General features: G+C 41.2%; 1 pseudogene; it reads left to right on the top strand.

Moving 5' to 3' along the window:
* The first annotated feature begins 14,843 nt into the window (after positions 1 to 14,843).
* Positions 14,844 to 15,858, top strand: LOC148696370 (uncharacterized; annotated as a pseudogene).
* Positions 15,859 to 21,869: the final 6,011 nt, after the last annotated feature.

Here is a 21,869-nt window from a genome sequence, read left to right as displayed (position 1 = left end):
TCACTTCTAAAGTTGTTTTTCACTGTTTTAAGTGTTTTTGATGTGTTTTGAAGTGTTTTTATGTATCTTAAACAGAAAATCCGAAAATTTGAAAAAAAAATCGAAAAAGAGTGTTTAAAAAAAAAAAAAACCCAAAAAGAGTTGTTTTTAGAGTCATTTTTGTTTTAATGTTTGTGTCTTAGGATACCTTCCAACACAATGATGAGGATTTGGTTTTTAATTGCATGACTATTAAAGAAAGTTACAAACATGGATGGAAGTTTGATATGCTCTTTGGTGTATGCTTAGTTGTAGTTGTCATTTACGAATTCACATGTAATCACAAAGAAAAAAAATCAGTTTTTGTAACATGCTTGAAGGAAGGAACTCAAACTAACGTTACAACCATGAGAGACTTGAGCCTAAACTTCATTTGGAGAGTTATTAATCTTGATGTTTTTGTTTTTTAAAGTCGTTGCATGATCTCATAATTCTTTGCTTGGTTGCTACTTAGAATGCGTTTCATCACTATAGTTCCAAATACTAGGACTCATGCCCATTTCATTCAAAGCATAAAATTGAGTGCATAACATAAAACAAGATGAAGTTGTTTAGTTAAAACCAGAGCCAAAAAGCCTTACCCTTTGCATATGTATTGTATGTTAACCCCTTTGAGCCTTTGTTAGCCTATTGTCTTTGTTAGCCCACATTTTCCTTACCTAGCCTAGAATAGGACTATCCATACCTTTGTTCTTAAAGTATAGTAAAGCATGACTTAGAGGGAATTCCTTTTGTTCTACAATTTGCAGAAAAACAAGTGTGGGGGAAGGATTTTCGTGGGAAATCTAGGGGAACGTATGATTTGTGTGCCAAAGGAAGACTAGGGAACGAGAGAAAGAAAAGAAAAAGAAAAAAAGAAAAAAAGAAAAAAAAACGTGAAAAAGAAGAAGAAAAGAAAGAAAAGGAGTTGAAAATAAGTGAGAATGAACTCACAAGTGTTGATTGTTGAAGAAAGGGTCCAAAAGTTTGAATTTGACCCTAAGTTTTGTGTGAAGTTTCCCTTGGTGTTCAAAGTTGATTTCTGCATTCAAAAGTGAATTCTAAGTGTTTATTTCATTACTTTGCTTATTATTGCTTTAAGAACTTTTGTTTATCCTTACCTTTCTTTGTTAACCAATACCTTAGTCCTGTTACAACCCTTTGACTTCGATCTTGATTGTTATGTGTTTCAATATGTGGAGTTTAAAATTGGTTTGAGCATATGGTATCCCTCGTTCTCGTGTCTAAGTAGTAACATTCCATTCATGAGATCATATACATGTTAATAATTCCAGAAATTGCCTTCTTTGATTATAACTTATGTGAGTGCTAGTCTACATGTTTACATCAATCTTCTCACATATACTTAGTGTAGGGAGTGTAGTCAGAAAATCTATGAGAAAATAGAGAGTATATCCGGTGAGGAATTGAGGAATTCTCTAAGGCATGTTACTAAATTCAAAATGTTGTTTTAATTGATTAAATGTGAGCTAGTGAGTGGTGACTATGATTAAGTATATGCTAAGGGGTAGGGATAGCTAAAATCTATGGGAGTAGTAATCTTTAATATGTCATGTTGCATTGGAAATCCTTGAGGCAATTGTTGGAAGGTTTGGATTGTGTCTTGTTTGTTTTGTTTATTTCATTTTGCTTGAGGACTAGCAAAAGCTAAGTGTGGGGGAATTTGATAGGAGCATATTTATGCTACTTAGGTATGTTGTTTCCTTGCATTTAGTTAGTTAACTACTACTTATTATAGTCTTTTAAGCTATTTTCGTATGTTTTTAGGTCCTAATGGCAAAAGGAGCAAGAAAGTGCATTTTGGAGCTATTTGGAGCGGTTTTGGGCATGGATTGGATAGCTTAACTATGGAGCAAAGTGGATGGACAAAATTGAAGTCAAGAGAGGCTAGGAAATGCTACAAATCTGGAGAAAGAAGTTCAAATACAAAGAGGATAAGGAAAGAGCAAGAAATAAGGAACATTATCCAACCTTATCCTATCCAACCTTATCATATCCAATCTTATCTTATCCAACCTTATCTTATCTTATCCTATCCTAATCTTTTGCTACCTTAATTCCAGCTGCAAAGAGGACTTAATTTCACATTAGAACACCTAAATATATGGTTCTAGAAGACCCTATCTCCTCCTAAATAGGTGTCGCACCCTTTATCCCTTCTAGAAGTCCAATTTCTGCCACAAAACACATTGTTTCTAGAAACCCTACACGAGTGGCACCTCCCCCTCTTCTAGAAGCTCTAGAATTTGCAATCCTTTTCCCTTTCTTCCTTGGTTTTTGCCATGGAATCCTAATCCTTTTCCCCTAGGATTGTGCAAACCTTTCCCCCCCTAATTTCTACCACACCCTAATCTGATTTCCCTAGGGTTTAAGCCCTATAAATACAACCCTATGCCGCACCATTCAAATCATCCATTCACTCATTCATTCATTCATACTTTTAGCCATCAAACACCACAATTCACCCTACACCACCCTAGTGCCGCAAAGAAGGAAGGAAGGATAAGAAGACTTGTGCAATCTGCCATCCAAGGAGGGTTCGAAATTTTCCATTAGAGTGTGGATTGTTTCTAGGTGTATTCTATCCTTAGTTTTAGTTCAATGTTTATGTTAATTTGGTTTTCAATTATGAAGAACATGTGGAACTAATTTCTTTTTAGTTAGAGGTGAATTCGAAACCATGATTATATGTTTTATATGAATTGATTACGTCCAGTTATTGTTTCTTAAGGCATGAATGTGATTTGCTTATCTAAGTTATTAAAACTTGTTTATGTATGTGGGTTGGGGGTCGACACTTAATTTGCATGCATGAATTTGATACTAGAGTATAAGGGGGTTTCACGTAATAGTTATTCACTTATATTCACAAGTAGTGGAGGTTGCTAGTCACAATCGCGTTAAGTAAATCCTTGGTATGAGTCTCATGTGTTTCATGGTGATGAATGCTTTGTCAATGCTTATGATTACTTTTGACATGTATCTCTAGCATGCGTTTCTGTGAACACGAAAGTTTCTTTGAAACAAGAAACCAGAATAACGTGTACAAAATAATATTTTTGTGTTTATGATTTTGGGGTTACGATCTCTCTCAAATTTGGTCCTCTGATTCTATCTTCATAGGGTGTAGGTTTGTGGATGAGTTGTTGATCCAAAGGGCCGTCGGGGCTTGATCTAAGGATGAACAGTTGATGAACGGATGAACACTTTCTTCAAGGGCCGTCGGGGCTTGATCTTGAATAATGGTTGTGTGGATTTCTTCAAGGGCTTTTGGGCTTGATCTTGAAGGTTGATGGATGAGCAGATCTTCAAGGGCTTTTGGGCTTAGTCTTGAAGAACGATTGGATGTGTGGATTTGTTTGTGCTGTTGATCCAAGGGGCCGTTGGGGCTTGATCTTAGGATGAACGATGAACACTTTCTTCAAGGGCCGTCGGGGCTTGATCTTGAATAATGGTTGTGTGGATTTCTTCAAGGGCTTTTGGGCTTGATCTTGAAGGTTGATGGATGAGCAGATCTTCAAGGGCTTTTGGGCTTAATCTTGAAGAACGATTGGATGTGTGGATTTGTTGAGGTTGTTGATCCAAGGGGCCGTTGGGGCTTGATCTTAGGATGAACGATGAACACTTTCTTCAAGGGCCGTCGGGGCTTGATCTTGAATAATGGTTGTGTGGATTTCTTCAAGGGCTTTTGGGCTTGATCTTGAAGGTTGATGGATGAACAGATCTTCAAGGGCTTTTGGGCTTAGTCTTGAAGAACGATTGGATGGTTGGAAGCTTTGGAGTTTCAAAGCTTCAAGGATTTGGGGAATTCTCTTCTAATTTTGGAGTAAAGAAATGTATTTGTGAATTCCTTGATGCTTGATACCTTGATGGAGAAGCCTATTTATAGGCTTTGAGAATGAATCACCACCACAAAATAGTTTTTTCCTTTCCAAGCACCATTGCCTAATTTTCCCACTTAATGCAATATTGAAATTGAAGTGGTGTAACTTATGGCCTAATTTCCCACTTAATATCATTTTAAACTTGAAGTGGTCTAACTTATGGCCTAATTTCCCACTTAATACCATTTTAAACTTGAAGTGGTCTAACTTATGGCCTAATTTCCCACTTAACACCATTTTAAACTTTTAATGTGTATGCTTTGTCATTGCCCAACATGAGAAAAAACTTGCTTTGATCCGTAATGGATTGAAGTGTGCTTGCCTTGTCATTGCCCAACATGAGAAGAAAAACTTGTTTTGATCCTCAATGGATTGAAATGTACTTGCCTTGTCATTGCCCAAAATGAGAAGAAAAACTTGTTTAATCCTTCAAGGGTATTTCTTCCTATTTTGTTGAGTCACACGCCATGTGTACAATTTGTACAACACGTGGCGTATGCCATGTATGCCTTGACACGTCAAAACTTTAATGCATTGGTGAACATTTGTTTTACTGAAATTTCGATGTCTACAAATGCCCCCACTTCAAGGCGCGTCGTAGACATGTGCTTGTCACGTGTAGAAGATGCGTTTTGAAGTCCCTTAATGTAGATGTCAACCCAAGGGCCGTCGAGGCTTGATCTTGAATTGGGCTGAAAATTTCTTCAAGGGCCATTGAGGCTTGATCTTGAGTTCGACTGGAAGATTTTCTGGTTTCCTCCAATCGTTGATTTTCCACAGGCTTAGTCTTGAACTAGGCTGGAGGATTCTTTTGGTCTCCCCCGAAGGTCTGAACTTACTCCTTTTATCTGGAGTTGAATTTGATTCAAGGGTGGTGAACACTTGATTTTGAATCGGACTTGTGATTTCTTCAAGGGCCATTGAGGCTTGATCTTGAACTGGGCTGGAGGATTCTTCTGGTCTCCTCCGCTCGTTGATTTTCCTTTGTGCTACTCTTGAACTGGGCAGCAGGATTCTTTTGGTCTCCCACCGAAGGTCTACGAGCGGTTTCAGGATATGGCAGGCAAGTACGAGGTGGAGGTGCTGACCTGTTTCTTTGTTCAATCTTTCCAATTCGTATTGAATACGAATTGGAAAGATTGAAGTTTCCTTGTCCCTTCTCTGGCAGTGTATCAACCGTTGAAGATGACTACTCGAGTAACGCTAGGTAAGCAACCAGGCAAAGGTTCCAGGTAGTCGGTTCCAGATCGGAAGACTGACTCCAAGTGCCGGCTGATTGCTCTCTTTCACTTTGCCATGCGAGTAATAATAAAGACAAAGGAAAAGACAGGGAAAAAGCATGATATGAGATACCTTTGCTTTCGAAGAAGCAGCGAATGAATCAGCACATATATTTGTTGTGCTTGTCTCCACATGCTTCGATGTATCATTTTCACTTGCCTTACATGCTCCCTTTGCAGAAGTGGTATTTCCTTATGCAGGTTTAACATCTTCTCTTGTAGTATTTGTCCTCTGATGCAGGAGTTGAATGCAAACCTTGCATTTGAATGGACCCTCACTTCTTGGTGGCAGCGCAAGTTTGAGTGGAGGTTCCGACATATTGCTTTCTCTGTCCTTGCCTTGGCAGGTGAGAACAAGGGCAAAGGAAAAGACAAGGAAAAAGCATGATATGAGATACCTTTGCTTTCGCCCTTGATGATATGAGATACTTTTGCTTTTGAAGAAGCAGCGAATGAATCAACACATATATTTGTTGTGCTTGTCTCCACATGCTTCGATTTACCGTTTCCTCCTGCCTCATCTGTATTCCAGGCATCTGGTATCTTCTTTGGGGAAGAAGAAAAAAATTGAGTATTTCGAGATGCTTTGCTGGGAGTGCGCCCTCAGAGGTGAGGAAGAGTTGGGCATTTTTTTTTTTCAGGTCTGCCTTGCCATAAAAGATGAAGGTCGACATATATAGGGATTTCCCAATAGCAAGTGGTGGTTATGTTCTTTTACCCTTGTCGACAAATGTCTCTTCGATTTTTTAACAAGCGTCTCTTCGATTTCTGAGCGAGCGCCTCTTCGAAAAAGTAGTCACGGGTGCGGCTCTGTCACCACGCTTGTTGGCAAAGGCGCGTAGTTGGGATGATAACCTTCACGTGTTTTCAACTTTGTCAGAGATCTTTTGACAAAGTTGAACGCGTTATCTGAAAAGCCGCGAAAGCGTCGCCGAACTTCACGCAGGAAAATTCGATTTTTTGAATCGGTGGTCGTGTCGCCTTGGCTTTTTATAGAGGTATCGATCACCTCCAACATGCACACTTTGAAGATCGCCCGTTTGTGAAAATCGTCTTCGGCCCTTTCTGATTTTACTCCATCCACCTTTCTCTTTTAACCTTTTGACAATGGCTAACCCGTCTAACATTTGCTTAGATTTGAGTCTCAGCAGTGATCCGAGTGCGCCGCGTCAAGTAAATGTATGGTGCCCTTCTTTCTTATCTTCTAATGGCCCTTTGACAGGTGAAGATTCTGTGATGAAGGACGCAACAACAGCTACGATAGTAGCTAGGAACTTCCTCACTCCAAAAGATAGTAGGCTGCTTTCAGAACGGTCCGATGAGTTGGCCGTTCAAGAGTCCCTAACTCTCAGTGTTCAGTGCGCAGGCTCTGTGTCCAACATGGGCCAACGCCTACTTGCTCGATCCCGCCAAGTGGAATCATTGATGGCGGAGGTGGAAACTCTTAAGCAAGAGATCAAACAGCTTAAGCACGAGAATAGAAGTTTGCATGTGCTTGCAAATAACTATTCGACGGGCATGAAGAGGAAGCTTGATGAGCTGCAAGAATCCAGTGGTCGAATTCAAAGTGACCGTCAAAGGCTTGCTGCTTTCTTCCAGATGCATCTTTTTCCTGGCTCATCTAGCGTTCCACCAAGTATTGAGGCCTCTTCTTTGATGCCTCCCGCTTCTGTAGTTTTCCCAAGTAGTGGGGCTTCACGTGAACAACCTTTATGAAAGGTCCATCTTTTTTTTTTTTTTTTTTTTTTTTGTACGCACTTGTAATTTCTCAGAGATCAATGAACATGCTTTATTTTATTTAGTGTATTGTGCTAAATACAGATAAAACATATACATCACCAAGATGTGTTATTTCCCTTTTTTTTTTCTTTTTTTTTTTTTTTTTTTTTGATGATGTGACTGTACTTGAAGTTTTGAAGTTTCAAGTTGCCTACGTACCCTTGGTTGAGGAGGGATCAAGTCATGATGTAGTTCAAATGAGTGATGGTTTTTTTTTTTTTTTTTTTTTTTTTGATGATTTTGCCGTACACAGTTTATGCTCTTGCGGGCCAGGAGCGTTTGGTGCCGTTTGCAGTTTCAGCTTGTGCAGGCAAGGAGCGTTTGGTTGTCACCTTTTAGGCTCGTGCGAACGAGGAGCTTTGGTTGTCGCCTTTTATGCTCATGCGGACCAGGAGCGTTGGTGCGTTTGTTTTAGGGGTAGTAGCGCTTCAAAAATCTGCCGTTGATGGGGCCGATCTTCAACCCTACTTCTGCCATGATTAAGTAGGCGCCATTGGTGTAGATCTCTTGTATTACGTAGGGTCTATCCCACTTTGATGTGAACTTGCTTTTTGTCTTATGCGTTGTAATGATAGGCCTACGCAATGCCAGCACGAGATCTCCGGCTTGGAAAGACCTTGGGCGGACTTTCTTGTTGAATGCCTTGGATAACCGTGCTTGGTAGCATTCCAAGTGTTGTTGAGCTTCGAGCCTTCTCTCATCCAGCCCTTCCAACTCCTGAAGGCGCAACTTTGCATTTTCTTCATCAGTCAAGCCTTCTTGTATAGCCATCCTTAGTGAGGGAATTTGACTTTCGAGCGGTAGAACAGCTTCTACGCCATATACGAGAGAATAAGGTGTAGCTTGGGTAGGAGTCCTATGTGTAGTCCTTTATGCCCAAAGTGCTTCACTTATTCTTTCATGCCAATCTCTCTTTGTTCGGCCGATTACCTTTTTCAGGAGGTTGCACAGCGTCTTGTTGAATGCTTCCGCGAGGCCGTTGGCCGGAGCATGATACATGGAAGACTTGTGCTGCTTGAACTTGTATTTGTCGCAAAGCTCGTCCACGAGTCGGTTGGAGAACTGCTTTCCGTTGTTAGTGATAATGTAGCGAGGCACCCCATATCGGTGGATGATATGCTCCTTGATGAAACGAACAACAGTTTCCTTTTTTACTTCCCTTAAAGGGATGGCTTCAGCCCACTTGGAGAAGTAATCTGTTGCAGCTAGGATGTAAGCTTCCCCTGCAGATGACTTTGGCGTAATTGGTCCTACAACGTCCAATCCCCATGCGTCGAACGGCCATGAAGCAACTGTAGGGTGTAATGGTTCAGGCGGTTGATGTATGAAGTTGGCGTGGAATTGGCAGGCTTGGCACCTTTTGGCGTGTTCCAGGCAGTCCTTCACCATGCTCGGCCAGTAGTAACCCATTCTTTTAAGCCGGAAATGTAGCTTTGGTCCAGACTGATGTGCCCCACACACACCTGAATGTGCTTCTTCCATGGCTAGATTAACTTCTTCCTCACCTAGGCATCTCAGGAGCACTCCTTCAAAAAAGCGTCGATAGAGTGTTCCTTTGTAGTAAAGGAAGCAAGGTGCTCGTCGACATATTTCGGAACGGTGTCTGAGATCATCTGGAAGCTTTCCGTGCTCTAAGTAGTCGATCAGCGGCTATCTCCACTCTTCAGCATCGACTGGAAGTACTGAGATGACATTTGTATCATCTAGTGACATTTCATTAACGAGCGGAATCACCCATCTTTGGCAAACTGGCACGTCTGCAACTTCATCTTTTCCTAGTGTCATACTCGAGGCTAGATTGGCGAGAGCGTCTGCCATTTGATTTTCCTTTCTTGGCACATGTTCTAGTGTCACAGCTTCGAACTTTTGTAGCAGTTGGGTCGCTAGCCGGAAGTATGGGACGAGATCATCTTTCCTCACCTCATATTCAGTTAAGAGTTGATTGATTATGAGCTTGGAATCGCCATATACCTCAAGAGCTGTGATTTCCATGTTGATCGCCATTTGGAGCCCGATGATCAATGCTTGGTACTCAGCAACATTGTTGGAGCATAGCTCATTCAGTTGGAAGGAGTAAGGTAGTATTTGCCTTTGTGGCGACATGAATACTACTCCTGCCCCCGCTCCGTCTGCTCGTGCGGATCCGTCGAAGAACATCGTCCATGTTGGGAAGATTTCGATGTAGAACACCTCCTCGTCAGGCAAGTAGTGTTTGGTGCTGTTTTCAGTTTCAGCTCGTGTAGGCAAGGAGCGTTTGGTGCCGTTTGCAGTTTCAACTCGTGCAGGCAAGGAGCGTTTTAGTGCCGTTTGCAGTTTCAGCTCGTGCAGGCAAGGAGCGTTTTGGTGCCGTTTGCAGTTTCAGCTCGTGCAGGCAAGGAGCGTTTGGTGTCACCTTTTAGGCTCGTGCGAACGAGGAGCTTGTGGTGTCGTTTGCAGTTTCAACTCGTGCAGATAAGGAGCTTGTGGACAAGATGGTTGTTGCTTGTCCAATTTCTTCGAAGCGATCTTCGAAAGGCATTCCTCACAATCTTCATAGCAAGGAGCCTTGATCGAGAAATTGAATAAGTCTTCGATGAAGAAGAGATCGCGCATGAACGATCTTTGTGTTGAAATTTTCTTATCTTCAACATTTTCACATTGCTTTGGAGGTTGGCGAAAGCTGCTTTCCCTCCTTTCTGATTGGTGCACTTGTGGAGAAGACATATGTTTCTCGTGCAGTTTCTTCGGAGTGACATGAGTACATCCTTCAATTTCACTTGACTTGGAGCATGCCCCTAACAGTCGAGGTGAAGACTTTGAGTCGAAAGAGCCAGAAGTGACATCTTTCTTAGGGATTTCATCTTCAGTGCCGTCCTCTTGGGTTTGTTGGCATGAAGATTTGCCAGTGTGGACGATGATGCGCCTCCTTACTTTCAGTGGTCCTTTTGTGTCGACCTCTAGGATTGCTTGGCGCTTCATCCTTGAAGGAATCAAGCTTCGAACGTCGCCTTTTTCTGCTAACCCATCGAACTTTTCTTCCTTCGGTGTTGTCTTCCTCTTTCCAAAAGGCTTCTCATTATCTTCAAATCTTTCCGAAGCTGATCGTCGCAGAGGAGAGATAGCTGTGTTGCTTTGTTTCTTAGGCTTTAACAACCTTTCAAAAACAGAGTTTTGGGATGTGGCGCGTTAAGCCTCTTGAAGACAGAGGTTCGGCCTTGACTACCAATGCGATTAAGCACTGAAATTCTGGAGCTTGAATGGCTCATCCTATCGAAGACCGACGTCCGAGGGGCGGGTTTAGGCTCTTTTTGGTCTTGTTCAATGCTCACGCTGATGTGTTGAGTGCTAGCTTTCTTCACTTTGCTTGAAATCTTCACGGGTGTATTTGGTGTGAAGCCAAGTCCAGCTATGTTGTTGTCAACTCCGTAATCATGCTCCTTCAACTTCTTTTGAGTCTCGGTGAGGTCACGATCTTTGTCATTGACGGTGTTTGAAACCTTCTTTCCAAGATTTGAAGAGGAAGCAAAGTCATGCCTAGCCTTTGACATGAGTTCGTAGGCATTTGGGTTAAAGCCTTCTTCGGTCTTCTTAGTTGGAAGAAAGCTTGGTTTCATTTTGAGGCCATGTTGTGCCTCCAGACGGTTGATGAGTCCGGCGGTTTGCAAGTTTTTCTCCTCTGCAGTCCGTGTGAGCTTTGCGATTGCTTCATTCATCTGAGCTAGCTGCTCCTCGATTGAAGTTACTCCAGTGGTCATGACTTGCATGGTTGTACTGCCGCTCGAATCAGCGTCGGAGAGTAGGGATTCTGAGTATTTCCTCAGGCTTTCCCCTCTTGATGCCCTTAGCGAGGCTAGGGTGATCACAGGCTCGTGCCTCAGGTGCTCTTGTTCCTTTGACAGAGTTAATGCAGGGGCGGAAGCCGCGGCAAAAAGAGCTCTTGCCTTACTTCGGGTTATGGTGCCCGAAATATCACCACTTGCGGCGATGATGTTCTTATTATTTGCTTTGATTGCAGGAACAGCTTGATCCTTTCTTGATGCCATTTGCGTTTTTCGATGATTTGAGGATAGAGATGAGAGGTAGAGATGTCCCACTGGGTGTGCCAAATTTGTGAACACGAAAGTTTCTTTGAAACAAGAAACCAGAATAACGTGTACAAAATAATATTTTTGTGTTTATGATTTTGGGGTTACGATCTCTCTCAAATTTGGTCATCTGATTCTACCTTCGTAGGGTGTAGGTTTATGGATGAGTTGTTGATCCAAAGGGCCGTCGAGGCTTGATCTAAGGATGAACAGTTGATGAACGGATGAACACTTTCTTCAAGGGCCGACGGGGCTTGATCTTGAATAATGGTTGTGTGGATTTCTTCAAGGGCTTTTGGGCTTGATCTTGAAGGTTGATGGATGAGCAGATCTTCAAGGGCTTTTGGGCTTAGTCTTGAAGAACGATTGGATGTGTGGATTTGTTTGTGCTGTTGATCCAAGGGGCTGTTGGGGCTTGATCTTAGGATGAACGATGAACACTTTCTTCAAGGGCCGTCGGGGCTTGATCTTGAATAATGGTTGTGTGGATTTCTTCAAGGGCTTTTGGGCTTGATCTTGAAGGTTGATGGATGAGCGGATCTTCAAGGGCTTTTGGGCTTAATCTTGAAGAACGATTGGATGTGTGGATTTGTTGAGGTTGTTGATCCAAGGGGCCGTTGGGGCTTGATCTTAGGATGAACGATGGACACTTTCTTCAAGGGCCGTCGGGGCTTGATCTTGAATAATGGTTGTGTGGATTTCTTCAAGGGCTTTTGGGCTTGATCTTGAAGGTTGATGGATGAACAGATCTTCAAGGGCTTTTGGGCTTAGTCTTGAAGAACGATTGGATGGTTGGAAGCTTTGGAGTTTCAAAGCTTCAAGGATTTGGGGAATTCTCTTCTAATTTTGGAGTAAAGAAATGTATTTGTGAATTCCTTGATGCTTGATACCTTGATGGAGAAGCCTATTTATAGGCTTTGAGAATGAATCACCACCACAAAATATTTTTTTCCTTTCCAAGCACCATTGCCTAATTTTCCCACTTAATGCAATATTGAAATTGAAGTGGTGTAACTTATGGCCTAATTTCCCACTTAATATCATTTTAAACTTGAAGTGGTCTAACTTATGGCCTAATTTCCCACTTAATACCATTTTAAACTTGAAGTGGTCTAACTTATGGCCTAATTTCCCACTTAACACCATTTTAAACTTGAAATGTGTATGCTTTGTCATTGCCCAACATGAGAAAAACTTGCTTTGATCCGTAATGGATTGAAGTGTGCTTGCCTTGTCATTGCCCAACATGAGAAGAAAAACTTGTTTTAATCCTCAATGGATTGAAATGTACTTGCCTTGTCATTGCCCAAAATGAGAAGAAAAACTTGTTTAATCCTTCAAGGGTATTTCTTCCTATTTTGTTGAGTCACACGCCATGTGTACAATTTGTACAACACGTGGCGTATGCCATGTATGCCTTGACACGTCAAAACTTTAATGCATTGGTGAACATTTGTTTTACTGAAATTTCGATGTCTACAGTTTCATATGAGGAACTTGAGAAAGATAATTTGGTTTGGATGCGTATTCCATCTAATTCAATGAAATAAGGAAAATCTGATGGTTAGTTGTGCGATGCAACTAACTTGGGGCGTTGTCGTTCATAGTTTAAAGGAATAATAACTAGGAAAGTGGTTCATATGCATATATCATGTGTGGAAAAGGACCCTCTAACTAGCCTTTCACCCATGTAATTCACTTAAATTTGTTTTTCCAAAGTGTTTTCTACAAAGTTTTTGTTTTAAGTTTTAAATTCGTCAAAAACAATCCCCCTTTCATTTAGTTTTGTTATTTGAGTCAAAATCTGTTTTCATTTAGTCTTTTGAGTCAAGTTAAGTCCTATTTTCGTCCAAATCACTTGTTAGGTCTAGAATTGAGTCTTGTTGATTGTTGGTTGCTGTTTTAAGTGTCTTAAGTTAATTTTGAGTCTATAGAGTCTAGTTTAGTGTTTTTGAGTCTTATTTGTATTGATTAGCATCCCTAGTTAATCCCCGGTCTAGAACGATCCCTACTTACATATCTACTATAATTGTCACAAATAAGGTTTAATTTGTGTGTCAAGTTAATTTTCACATCACATCACACTCCTCTCGACTTCACAAACTTAACCTTACCCTTAGTTTATAGAACAAATGTTGGAATTGTGAGGAACCAGAGCTCCGGTGAGGAGTTGATTTCCTCCGACGCGATCGTGGGTGTTTCACAGGGTTTTAAGGTTTAAGGAAGCCTCTAATCAACTCCATAGAGACCCTAGAGTAGGTTTAGGGGGGAGCTGACGTCGGGATAAAAGGATTCACAGAGTTGTAGACTTAACCAAAGGTTTTGAAGGTTTTTCCAACCATTTTCCATTGGTTTTTGGACCTCTAATAGGTATGGTTTTGTTCTACTCTTCAGGAGCTTCAAATCTGTATAAATTTCATGGATTTTGGTTGAGAAATGAAGAAGATATTGAACTTTGAAAAATTTCTAGAAACCGGCGAAGCAGAAGGCGGCTGGCGGTGGACTCCGGCGAGTCACCTGAGAAGAAGGCGCATATTCCGTTAACTTTAACGGAATATTCTAATGGCGTCAGGTAATTTTAATGGCATATTCTACTAATTTAATGGAATATTCCCTAACGCCGTTAGGGGTTCCATCAGCGTGCCAGACACGTGCCTGCCCGTGGTCGGTGCGTGTGGCCATTACTTGGAAGGCGCGTGAGGGTGCGTGTGACGTCCAAAAATTATTCTAAAAATATGGGGGTGTTCGTGGTGTTGAGTAGATCACGTTGGTATATTCAAACACCCCATTTGAGCAACATATGAGGAATTCAACCTAAGTTTTTTTTATGTGCTCTTGAATTAACGTTAAATTAGTTATTTCGCATATAGGTGAGACATATCCCGAAGACGAATGTGGACAAGTGAGGCTAAGGGGCTACGATCCTGCTTCTTATTAGTGAGTGGGCATTTACTTTCTATATATATATATATATGTTACAATTTTCAGATCGTTTTTCTTAAATGATTTATACCTTGAATGCCATGTCGTAAATGAGTTGCATTTTGAGTACTGCACTGTTATACTTGTAAATTATATTGTGTGATGTTGCGGAGACTCAGGTAAGATTGATGAGCTATAGATCCAGTCGTACAGGTCATGTTAGGTGACTTCGATTGGCATACTATTTTATATTGGTTTCACACTTGGCTTACATTTATTATTGCTGAGATATTATGACATGGCATACTTCAGTTTTTTGCTAATCTTGCGTATTGGTTTCTATACCTATGTAGTATTATTTTCTGGAAACTATATGGGTTTTACAGAGAGGGGTTATTATTTTCAGAAAAGATAAATACATTTTCAAATGCTTTGTTTTTGCCCACTCACCCTTTTGTTTTGCGCCCCTTCAGGTTCTAGGTAGCTGATCATCCTTGGTGGCTCATGAGGACTTCACGGCGGTTCTGATGTCTCCATAAATAAGTGGGGATCTTCTCCCAGTTTGTATGATTAGTACTTAGTTGGTTCGACTGCATTTTCGTTTACGTATGCTTTGATATGTGTGTATCTTATACTAGATCACTTTCACACACTTATATTTTCTCTAGCTTAAGGAGGTTTAGTTTTGGTTTTTATTTAGACGCATTTTTCTATTATTATCACTTTTGTTGCGCACGTGGCTACGTCACCTTCATGTGACGGCCAACATGCCTTGACTCCGGTCGATGTGTGTCAGTTTGGTATCAGAGCCTAGGTTTGGGTAGTCCTGTATTTTTGCTTAAGTCCTAATCATTTTAATCTCTTATGTCAGAACCATGCTGCCTTGTAGAGAGCCACGTACTTCTTCTAAGTCTAATTTTCCATATATTGGACAACTTGGTGAAGCTATTGCTAATGCGATTCAGGCCTCACTTCGTCCTCCCCAGAGGACCCCCTTGGAGACTGTATATAATTTGAAGCTAAATGATTTCTTTGGCAATGAGGGGCCAGAGGGAGCTGAGCATTGGCTCGAACATGTTGAGAAAACCTTTCCGGTGATGCAGTAACAGGGAAATATTTTAAAGGATAGATGGGTTGAGACAACCACATGGTTCTTACGTGTGGAGGCTGCATCATGGTGGAGATAGGAATCTTTTCAGTTGTCAGTGGAAGATGCCACAAATTGGGAGATTTTTAAGCATCTATTTCAGAAGAGATTTATACCTCCGGAGTATTTGGATCATAAGAGGGAAGAATTCTCCCATTTGAAGCAGGGGAAAATGTTAGCTACTGAGTATCATCGAAAGTTCACTTATTTGTCCTGATATTGTTCAGAGATTGCTGCAAATCCTCTTGAGATGCTCCGACGTTTTAAGTGAGGTACTCGAAAAAAGTGGCGTTCTATAGCGACTACGACTCCGTATTCTAGATATCAAGAATTTTTCAAGGTTTTACTTCGGGTCGAGGACTCCAAGAATGCTCCAGATGATAATGATGAGGAGGAAGAAAAAGGTAATGCTCAGAAAAATTATAATAAGCATAAAGGGCAGTCATCCTACGGTTCTCGCAAAACATATAATTTTAAGCAGGGTGGTACTGGTTCTGGTTCATCCAGTGGTGGTTCGAATTCTAACGCGCTATGTAAAGGCGGCAGATCCACAGGTGGTTCTCTCTTTCAACAGCGGAGGAATCCTAGCAGTTCTGGTGCTCCATTGTGTCGTAGGTGTAATAATCGTCATTTTGGGGAGTGTAGACAAGGTGGTAGTGGTAGATGTTTTACTTGTGGTTAGACAGGGCATAAGGCTAATTAGCGTCCGCAGAATCAGTAGAAACCTCAGCCCTTTGCATTACCACCAACTGTACCCCTTCAGCAGATTCAGGGGCTTAATGCTTATACTCCGACAGGTTAAGGGGGTGTCTACCACTACTAGGGGGATATAGCTCAGTATCCCAGAGGAGCATATCTACATCTACCTGATCCTTATTATCAGGGATGTTACCCACTGTACCAGGGAGGCTATATGCCGTATGCACTGTATGAGGGCGGCGGATCGTAGTTGTATGCTGGGGGATAGTCCCAGAATTTTGACATTGCCTCATGTAGTGGTGGTTCGATTAGGCAGCCTAATTAGCCTAGCCAGGGACAAGGTATTCAGGGACACGGCAATCAAGGAAACATAGGTCGTGGAGGTCGGCAACAAGCGAAGGGCTGTGTTCACCATATTAATCTGCAAGATGCTCAGAGCAACCCTGATTTGATTATGGTTACATTGAATATTCTTGGTTATTTTGCTAGAGTATTAATTGACTCAGGTGCCACGCACTTTGTTATTTCTCATATGTTTGCTCAAAAGACTCAACCACACCCTACTCCATTCGGTTATAAGTTGGAGTTTTCCATGCCTAGAGGGGAGATTTGTTATTTTAGCTGGGAGTATGAGGGATATCCTGTTCTTGTTGAGGATGTTGTCATGCCAGCTAACCTTGTTCCTCTGGATATTGTTAATTTAAATGTTATTCTGGGCATGGATTGGTTACATTACAATCGAGCTAAGTTGGATTGTTATGAGAAGATAGTTATTTTCCATCGGCCAAGCTTGCCTGTGGTTACTTTTGTGGGCGAGCGTAGTGGGTTGAGACATGGCGTTATTTCTGCTATGAGGGCAAATCGATTGTTGAGGAAAGGATGTTAGGGCTATCTAGCTTATGTGTTGCTGAATGAGCATACTTATACTCGTGTGGAGGATGTTTAGGTAGTTAGGCATTTTCCTGATGATTTACTTAGACTACCATTAGATCGTGAGGTGGAATTCGCTATAGAATTAATTCCAGGTACTGATCCTATTTCTTTAACCCTTTACCGAATGGCTCCTGTTGAGTTAAAAGAATTGAAAACCCAATTAGAAGAACTTGTTGATAAGGGTTTCATCCAACCGAGTACTTCACCATGTGGAGCTCTAGTTTTGTTCGTGCGAAAGAAAGAAAGAACTATGAGGCTATGTATTGACTATTGACAGTTGAACCAGGTGACGATTAAGAACCGTTATCCGTTGCCTCGTATTGATGATCTTTTTTACCAGCTTTGGGGTGTTTTGTGTGTTCTCAAAGATTGATTTAAGATCAGGGTACTATCAGTTGCAGATCAAGTGTGAGGATGTTCCGAAGACAGTGTTTTAAACTCGTTATGGTCATTTCGAGTTCCTTGTGATGTCGTTCGGGTTAATGAATGCTCCAACAACCTTTATAGACCTGGTGAATCGAGTGTTTCGCCTGTATCTCGATAGGTTCGTTATTGTGTTCATTGATGGTATTTTGGTGTATTATAAGTCTAAGGCGAAGCATACTCGACATGTCACTCTGGTTTTGAAGAAATTGAGGGAACATCGACTGTATGCTAAGTTTAGTAAATGTCAATTTTGGCTGGATCAAGTGTCGTTCTTGGGACATGTGATATCAGCCCAGGGTATTCTTGTGGACCCTCAGAAGGTAGCTGTAGTGGAGAATTAGGAGCAGCCACTGACCGTCACAGAGGTACAGAGTTTCCTTGGTTTAGCAGGTTATTATCGGCATTTTGTTAAAGATTTTTCAGTTATAGCCCTGCCATTGACAAGGCTAACCAGGAAGGGAGTTAAGTTCGAGTGGAGTGATGATTGTGAGCAGAGTTTTCAGCAACTGAAGTATTGTCTCACTTATGCATCTGTATTGGCACTTCCAGATGACAGTGGGAACTTTGAGATTTATAGTGATGCTTCTTTGAATGGCTTGGGCTGTGTACTCATGTAGCATGGTCGAGTGATCTCAGATGCCTCGCGACAAATAAAGCCCCACGAAATGAATTATCCCACTCATGATCTCGAGTTAGTTATTATTATCTTTGCATTGAAAATCTGGAGGCATTAATTGTACGGGGAAACGTGTCGGATCTTCACTGACCATAAAAGTCTCAAATATATTTTTACTTAAAAAGATCTTAATCTCAGGCAGCGGAGATGGGTTGAGTTGCTCAGTGATTATGATTGCACGATTAAGTGTCATCCTAGTCGTGCAAACTCCGTAGCTGATGCTTTAAGTAGGAAATCCCAGGGTCGACTTAACACAGTTTATGCACGTAGTGTTCCACTTTTGATGGAATTGCGATCTACTGGGGTCACATTAGGTGAAGATTACCAAGGAGTTCTACTTGCTAATTTTCAAGTTAGGCCAAATTTATTGGATCGTGTACTTGAAGCTTAGGTGAATGATTTGGAATCTCAAGAGTTAATACAAGCAGTGTCTAGAGGGAAAAAGAAAGATTTCAGGATTTCCAAAGCCTGATGGTATCTTATGCAGGGTGATCGGATGTTTGTGCCTGACATAGCGTAATTAAAGAAAGATATACTCGATGAAGCACATATTTCGGCCTATGTGATGCATCCTGGGAGTACCAAAGATGTATTACACCATTCGACCTTTCTATTATTGGCCTAGTATGAAAAGAGAGATTGCTGAGTATGCGAGTCGCTGTGTAGCTTGTTAGCAAGTTAAGGCAGAAAGGAAGAAACCTTTTGGGTTATTACAGTCACTTCCCATACCTCAGTGGAAATGGGAAGATATTAGCATGGATTTTGCGTACAAGTTACCTCGTATGCGGAATGGTTATGATGGTATTTGGGTGATAGTGGATCGACTCACTAAGTTAGCACATTTCATACATGTTCGAGAAAATTACTCGTTGAATCAGTTGGTGGAACGGTTTATTTCGGAAATTGTTAAATATCATGGTGTTCCAGTGAGTATCATTTCTGATTGGGATCCCAGGTTCACTTCTAAGTTTTGGGTAACTTTCCAGGAAGCTCTCGGTTCGAGATTGCTTTACAACACAACTTATCACCTTCAGACGGATGAACAATCTGAGAGAACTGTTCAAACACTGGAAGATATGTTGAGGTCCTCAATGTTGTAGTTTGGAGATGTTTGGCATAAACGTTTAGCTTTTATCGAGTTTGCTTATAATAACATCTATCATTCTAGCATTGGCATGTCACCTTTTGAGGCACTCTATGGTAAACCCTGTCGTACTCCTCTATGTTGATAGTTGATAAACATGCTACTGATAGAGTATATAAAGTTGGAGATTGGGTATTCCTAAAGTTATCCGTGGAAAGGCATGGTACAGTTTGGTAAGAAAGGTAAGTTAAGTCCTCGGTATATTATACCGTATCAAATCACCAAGTGAGTTGGTGAAGTTGCCTACAGGCTTGAGCTACCTCCAGAGTTATCAAAGGTACATGACGTTTTCCATGTGTCTATGCTTGATCACTATGTTTCTGATCCATCGCATGTGGTCCCTCCTCAACCACTAGAGATTAACCTAGATTTGACTTACGATGAAGAGTCAGTGACGATTTTAGATTGGAAAGATAAAATTCTCCAGAATAAGACTGTGCGCACGTGAAAGTTTTGTGGAGGAACCATTTGGTCGGGAAAGCCACCTGGGAAACTGAGGAGTGTATGCGAGATCTATATCCATGTTTGTTTTATCGTTATTAATGTGTTGTTAATGAGTAGGAATTTCCAGGACGAAATTTTCTTAAGCAGGGTAGACTGTGACGACCCGTTCCAAATTAATACATACATTTTCTTCCTGAGTGTGTAAAGTGACGAATATGCCCTCGTTGGCTTAGTGACGTGGAAGTACATATGTAGTTTTAAATTATTTTCTCGCAATCGTAATGAAATCGTACTCAGCGTCACAAGCGCGTTGAATCGGCTTTCTAACGAAAAAGTTATGACGATTAAAGAGCGAGAATGGGTAGAATTATATTTTAGGGTGGATTATATCTATTCTTATCCACCAATCACCTTAATTCCTACTTTATTGGGCCCAATTAGATTTTGGGTTTGATTTCACTTTTCTTGGGCCACTTAACATAACTCTTTCTCTTTCTCTCACAGCAGCCCAATCAAGGCCATGATATTTTTCTTTCTAGCTAATCCCGTTCGCGCGTGCACACACACATATACGCATACCCATACCCTCTCATCTTTTCTCTATCCTTCTCCCTCATCCGTACACCTGAGAGCACACCTACACTTCAACTATACCAAAACTTCACAGATCGACTCTACTGACGCTACGATCACACTTCTCTCGACTTCACAAACTTAACCCTACCCTTTGTTTATAGAATGGACGTCGGAATCGTGAGGAACCAGAGCTCCAGCAATGAGCTGATTTCCTTCGATGCGATCGTGGGCATTTCACAGGGTTTTAAGGTTTAAGAAAGCCTCTAATCAACTCCATAGAGACCTTAGAGTAGGTTTCGACATGATTGTGGGCATTTCACAGAGTTGCAGACTTAGTTGGAGGTTTCGAAGGTTTTTTCGACCATTTTCTATTGGTTTTTGGACCTCTAATAAGTATGGTTATGTTTTACTCTTCAAGAACTTCAAATCCGTATAAATTTCATAGATTTTGGTTGAGAAATGAAAAAGATATTGAACTTTGAAAAATTTCTAGAAACTGGTGAACCAGACGGCGACCGATGGCAGACTCCGGTGAGTCACCGAAGAAGAAGAAGCATATTCCGTTAACTTTAACGGAATATTCTAACGGCGTCAGGTAATTTTAACGGAATATTCTACTAACTTGACAAAATATTCCTTAACGTCGTTAATGGTTCCGTCAGCGTATCAAGCATGTGCCTGCGCGTGGCCGGTGCATGTGGCCATGCCTTGGACGGCGCGTGAAGGTATGCGTGTTGTCCAAAAATTATTCTAAAAATATAGGGGTGTTCGTGGTGTTTTGTAGATCACGTTGGTATATTGAAACACCCCATTTGAGCAACGTATGAGGAATTCAACCTAGGTTTTGTTTATGTGCTATTGAATTAACGTTAAATTAGTTATTTTGCATATAGTGGAGACATATCCCGAGGACGAACGTGGATAAGCGAGGCTAGGGGGCTACGATCCTGCTACTTATCCGTGAGTGGGCATTTGCTTTCTATATATATATATATATATATATATGTATGTATGTATGTATGTATGTATGTTACGGTTTTCAAAATGTTCTTCTTAAATGATTTATACCTTGAATGCCATGTCGTAAATGAGTTGCATTTTGAGTATTGCACTGTTATACCTGTGAATTATATTGTGTGATGCTGCGGAGACTCAGGTAAGCTTCAGGTGAGTATGATGTGATTGAATGGATTGTATTGCATTGGTATGCATATATTTATTTAGGGCTCATCATGGCTGCACCTCGGTATTAGTGTTCCCGCACAGGGCTAGGGCTAGTCTTCACATGATCGTTCACCTCCCGCACTGCACGCTCACCTTGGATCTAAGTTTGGTGCTAGCCTGTCATACAGACCATAATAGGTGGTTCTGACTTGTAGGTGACCCGTGATTTATCGCACAGCCTTCACGTGATCGTAGCACTTGAGCGTACATATTTATACCCAACCTGTCGTACAAGTCACATTCGGTGACTCCGACTCGTGTGCTAGCCTAGATTGATGAGCTATAGATCCAGTCGTATAGGTCATGTTAGGTGACTTCGACTGGCATACTATTTTATATTGGTTTCACACTTGGCTTACATTTATTATTGTTGAGATATTATGACATGGCATACTTCAGTTTTTCGCTAATCTTGCGTATTGGTTTCCATACCTATATAGCATTATTTTCTAGAAACTATATGGACTTTATGGAGAGGGGTTATTATTTTCAGAAAAGATAAATACGTTTTCAAATGCTTTGTTTTTGCCCACTTACCCTTTTGTTTTGCGCCTTTCTAGGTTCTAGGGAGCTGATCATCCTTGGTGGCTCACGAGGACTTAACGGCGGTTCCGAAGTCTCCATAAATAAGC

Source organism: Pyrus communis, chromosome 6 (assembly GCF_041283825.1).
Source record: "Pyrus communis isolate YQ-2024b chromosome 6, ASM4128382v1, whole genome shotgun sequence".
NCBI classification, from domain to species: Eukaryota; Viridiplantae; Streptophyta; class Magnoliopsida; order Rosales; family Rosaceae; genus Pyrus; species Pyrus communis.
Note: the sequence above shows the minus strand (reverse complement) of the source record. Positions and strands in the feature narration are given on the sequence as shown.